Source organism: Artemia franciscana, unplaced genomic scaffold, assembly GCF_032884065.1.
Source record: "Artemia franciscana unplaced genomic scaffold, ASM3288406v1 PGA_scaffold_23, whole genome shotgun sequence".
Classification (NCBI taxonomy): Eukaryota; Metazoa; Arthropoda; class Branchiopoda; order Anostraca; family Artemiidae; genus Artemia; species Artemia franciscana.
The window spans coordinates 2,983,098-2,989,097 of NW_027062649.1; positions in this window are offsets into that span (position 1 = coordinate 2,983,098).

Here is a 6,000-nt window from a genome sequence, read left to right on the forward strand (position 1 = left end):
ACATTGATTAGAACAAAATGGCTTTTTAAAAGTACTGAAAAACTTTAGCGTAAAGACCGAGGTTTTGAGGAGGGGGCAACCCCCTTCATTTACGCAATAATTTCTGTTAGTTTTAATGCCGTTCCTTACTTTCAGTTTTTGTGAAGAAGAAAATTGTATTTATTTAATTTTTGCCATAAAATACACTTCATTTTAAACAAATCGTACTTAAAAATAAGTTTATTGGTCCTTAATTTAGGGAAATGGCTATTTCTTAATGGCTAAGGACGGCTAAAAATATTTATTTTTTACCTTAAATATGCTTTACTGTAAATAAATCATACTTACAAATAAGTTTATAGGCCTTTAACTAATGGGCCTGGCTATCTCGTGTTAGCTAAGGACTGCTAAAAAATTGTTATTTCTACCAGAAAAAAACACTTCAATTATGCAATTGTACTTACAAATAAGTTTATAGGCCCGTAATTTAGGGGTATTTCTATATAGCAATAGCCAAGGACATCTAAGTTTTTTTATTTCTTTCATAAAATATACTTTCTTCTGCATGAATCAAATCTACAAATAGGTTTATAAGCCCTTAATTATGGGACCTGGCTATCTCATAATAGCTAAGAACAGTTAAAAATCATTATTTCTACCATAAATTACACTTCATCTTAAACAAATAGTATTTACAAATAAGTTAATTTGCCATTAATTTTGGGGTCTGGCTATTTCATAATGGCTAAGTACTGCTTAAAAAAAGCTTCATTTTTAACATAAAATGCAATTCATTCTTAACAAATCGTACTTACGTAAAATTCTTAATAAAATTCAAAACTTAAATAAAATTCTTTTATATTTGGCTTGCTTTCTCTTTTCCGTCTCAATTTTACACGAGGAGTGGTTAAAATAATCCGGGGTATTGAATTATCTAAAGGATACTTTTATAGTAAGGGGGCTCCTCCGTGGAGATGGGGTCATATTTTCTGAAATTATTCAAAAAAAGATCAAAAATATAGTAAAAAGACAAGTTTTTTTTCAACTGAAAGTAAGAAGTGACATTAAAAATTTAAACGAACCAAATTATTCTGTCTGTGAATGGGGTTGCCACCTCCTCAAAACCTCTCTTTACTCTTAAGTTTGAATTTTGTTGCAATTTTTTAAGAATGACTCCTGCACTATTTTTTAAAGAATAGACTAGCGTCTGAAACACTAGGGTCGTTTAATTAAAACAGCAAGACGCTTTTTCCAAGAACTAAAAAACTTTAGCGTATAGAGCGAGGCGTTGAGGAGGGGACAATCCCCTTCATTTAGGTATTAATTTCTGTTCGTTTTAATTTTTAATGTTGCTATTTACTTTCAGTTGAAAAAACTTGTCAGTCTGAATACAAGACGCTTTTAAATGTTGGACCATTACCTTCTGGTTTTTTGTAATTTTATTTTATTTTTTAATTTTCAAATACACAAAAAAAATGATTTTTCAGAATAGGACTGGTGTCATAAGACTACTATTGCCCCAAGTCTAGCTAAATTAGCAGCAAACAAGTTTCATCTTCCTCAATGAGATGATTTTGCATATTTGAACTGTTTTGTATTACTTTTCTATTCTAAGTTCGACAGCTAGTTTAAAGATTTTGTTAAAAAACAAATAATTATCTAATATTAATAATATATAATAAATAATAATATCTACAAATGTAGATAATTTTGTTACTTTGTTATACTTTATAATAAAAATTGTTTTAGTAATAGCATCGATTTTTCTAATTCTCTGCTTTCTTTAGTTTGATTTACGGAAAAAGTAGATACATTATGTTTTTACTGTTTTCTGTTTATTTGGTATTGAAATTTGAAAGTAAATAATCCGCAGGGGGATCTGAGGTATATTTTTTCATGAAAAGAGGCGGTTGAAGAAGTAAGTTTGGGAAGGACTATGTTAGTTAAAGAACAAACGCGACACAGATGGGCCTATTTTTGGGGGAGAAATACCTCAATCATCTCTGATCAAGGTTAAGGCAAAAGGAAAAGACAACATTTAAAAAAATAAGTATTTTGATGAAACATGTATGATGTTGATTTTTTTTAGCTAGATGGCGTTGGCTATTGTTCTCATTTTCTCTTATCATTTCCTCTTTTGGTCACAGAGAGACGTCTGAACTATTTAGACCCGGGAAGGTCTAACTTGATAATTTGAGCCGTTTTTTAGATATTAATTTGTCACCCTTTTGACAATATTCATGATAAATGTTCGTTTTGATTTAGTTCAACGTCCGTCTAAATGCTCCTTGAAAGCTTCAGTGTAATACCCTCTGTTTATTATGTAGCAACAGTTGTAGTATGAGTAGTAAACATTTTTAAAATGAAATAATAAATATCCTTCCGTGATCTTTCTTTCGGGAAAAAATCACATTTTTGTTTATAAGAGTTTGAAACCTTTACAAGAGGGTTCTCTTATGCCCTGGGTCTGATGGTGAGATTTTTATAAGGATCGCTTGATGCTTTAGGGTTATTTCCCACCTTTTTCAAAATCAGGCAAATATTTTGAGGTTCCAAGTAGGCATCCTTTCCATTTTAGTTGTGGTTGAAATTCTATGTGGTTGATTGAAATTTTATCTGTAGTTGCTAATCAATCTGGCTAAGGCTTGTAAGGCGTTTTTTCAGTTAAAACTACATTTTTAGTACAACAAAATAAAACACATAAGCATATAAGCATAAAAGCGAGGACATCTTTGAAGAACTAAAATCGAAGGATGGCGAAAACGAGCTTTTTTTAGGTTGAATTTTAGAGCTGAGAAGTAATTCCTAACGAACTCTGTGGAATCGAGATAATTATTGACCCTGCTTTGCAAAAATTCTTTTCTATTCTTTCACCGTCCAAGCGCATGACTAACGACATTATTTTTTTTTTTGCAGATCAAATGAACTCATGCTTTTACTTAATGGTTGTTTTTTGTTCTATTTTGAAAATGTGCTAATTAATATTTAGTGTCTCATAGATTAAGTTTTGTTTGTGTTAAATGTCTCGACGATGTAAAATTCTTACCTACTTTTTAACTATGCGGTTGCCGTTCCCTATCTGATGAGTTCTTCTAGCTATTTGTTTGTTCTATAGCTCCCTTTTTGACATTTTGTATCTTTTCTAAGCTTTTTGACCTGACCGGAATTCTTAGCCTTTCCCTGTCTTAAATACAGATTATACTGTACTTTTCTAGGGCTTTTCGGTTTCACCTACCAGTTACTTAACTCAGTAAAGTTCTGTTTGCTGCCCAATGCTTTGTTCTTGCCTAGCAAAAGACAATAAGATCTTTTTGATGATTTTATTGTCCTCCATTCTTGTTTAGTATCAACCAATGATCCTCTTGTGATGACATCTTAGTAGAACTAAAAACGAAGGATGGCTAAAACAAACGCAGATTTTAATTTTGTCCTCTATATATAGGGTCGGTTTTAAGTTTTAGAGCTGTTCTTTTTTTCTTTTTATCACTTTTTTCCTTGTCTTGTAGCTCCAATCGATTGACGTCCTTTTCCTTTTCTATTTTGAATTTTAGAGCTGAGCAGTAATTCATAACGAACTCTGTGGAAGACTGTTTGCTGTTGCCGTCTTTTTGTGTAATGGCGTTTATTTTTACATAAAAAGTCGTTGCAACATAGCAGGCATCAAGTAATTGTAAAATTCAAATAAAAATCAAGGGTTTTCAATCTTAAATTCATTAAATTATCCGTAAAATTCTTGCTTTTGCTCCTTTCTCTCCCCTTCTCAAATTTTAAAAGAAACAGAACTCTTTACATTTTTGGAATAAATTATCTTTTTTGCTCTCCCCTCACTAAAAGAATTTACTGCTCATCCAAGTTCTTTTACTCCTGTATGACCTGTATGCTCCTTTTGATTCTTATATGGCCTGTATGTTCCTTTTGCTCCTTGTATGGCCTGTATGCTCCTTTTGTTCATTGTATGGCCTTCCTAAGCTAAGAAAACGCTTTTGGATTCAAAAAACAGTAAAAATAAAGAATCCAGGACATTTTATTTTTCCTTTATTTTAATAATAATTGAAAAACTTGTTGAAGTAGAACTTTATTATATCGTTTTCTTATAGCTTATCATATACTTACTCCTTCATGTTCTTAGAGTTAGGTTTTATAGAAGAGACCCAGATAAAAAGATTGAATAAATTGGAAAGACAATCTTACTCATAATCCTAATCCTAGAATTCGTCATTGTTTTTTATCTTAGAAAAAGAAGTGCAGTATCTTTGCGCTCTTTAATCTATACTGCTAAATTAATAGATTAATAATTATAAAATAAATAAAATAGTCTCTTATTTCAAATATAATTATAGTGCAGTTAATTGGAAAAGCGATTCTTTCAGTTTGATCACTTACAGGATTGCATTTATGCTCGTAATTTTTAAAATTGTGTCTTCTTTATGCTGAAAAGAAAGCATAATTTTAATTTGATTGATTTTTTTTTTGAAATAGCATCGTATTTGTGTAAACGATGCTTTTATGTTGGTGATAGAATCGGGTAGACGGAGAAGTGTTCAAAGCTGGAATACTTGTTGTTTTTTGATGGGTATCTCTAAGTTCTGTTTTGAAGGCCAGAGCAAATTTCCAAGATAGAAACGCTAACGAAAATATGATTGTTCTATTCTGAGATAATCTAAATGTAAATCCCTTCCATGTTTCCTCTTTCTTTTCTTTTATGGAAAATAAATTTGTTGCCATCATATATTTCTTACAGTTATCCTACATTTTGTTCACTATTATGACTTTTCTAACCTATATATACTCAAAAAATTCCAATAAATAAAATCGGATGTGGCAACAATAAATCCATTGCCAGGATATTTCAGATTGTAATTTCAATGATTTTTTCAATTTATTTATGCTACCCATAATTGTAATGATTGTCACTTGCAGACAAAAATTTTTTGACTTTCACACCATCTCTTAGTAACAGCTCCAGCGATTGAGCATTAGCAAAACTTTGTTTTACAGCACAAGAGCTCCTGAACCTCACAGTCTCTTCGACTCCTGGGCACTCTTTAAAAAGCAAAACATCAAAGTAAGTGTCGAAATAGACAGCAAGCTAAGGTACTTACAAGCGATGACTTTTGCAGTAGCATTTTCGCATATGTTTGGTATGGCATTACAGAAATCTTTGGAGACGGTTTTATCCAGCTTAATCACTAATTTTTCCCGATTTGCCTAGACACTAGTCATTGAATAATGACCAGAAAGGCTATCAAGTAATGTTTTACACCTTGCTGGATTTTTCACTTCAGCAGGTAACTTGTTCATTGCAACAGTAACGTCATCAGAGATTATAGAATTCACCATCGCACCTGATGAAAGCTTAGGAAAGTATTCAATGTAACCAGCCAACTGAGTCGAAACGACATAAAGGAGTTGCTCACACGTATTACCTTTAGATGAGGGGTGAGAGTAAATCACTTCTGGAATATAGGGTACATCGGCTGGGCGGTGAACTACGAAATTGGGAACATAGGTAGTATTAGCATGACATTTGCTGAAAGGGTCAAAAATGTTTTCAGATTATTCAGTTTTGCATTAGTTCCAAATCACTTAAAGACCCAGTCATTTGCTAAATTCTTACTTCAAAGATTATGCTTAACTTTGAAAATTTCAGTGCTATCAAAAGAGGCCAAACCATAACGGATAATGTCATCTTTATTAATTATCGTGTTAAAACTCCTTTGAACAAAATTCTGCATTGGGGAAATTATTAGTTTATCTTGATTGTCCGTTTCTCGCATAGCTGAGCTCATCGGCTGTTATTGGCTGCAAGGCATCGTATCTATTTATTCTTTATACAAGTGTTTGAAGAACTAGGTAAGCTAGTCTTCAAGGGTAAAAAAGATTCCACCTCCTGGATATAAGTTTGGTGGGACGTCTTTGAAAACTGTTGTATACTTTTTTTAATATAGAGAGGATATAGAAATTATAGCTTCGAGCTTAAAACCAACAGGTCCATCACACGGAAATCTTATGGCTTTAGGA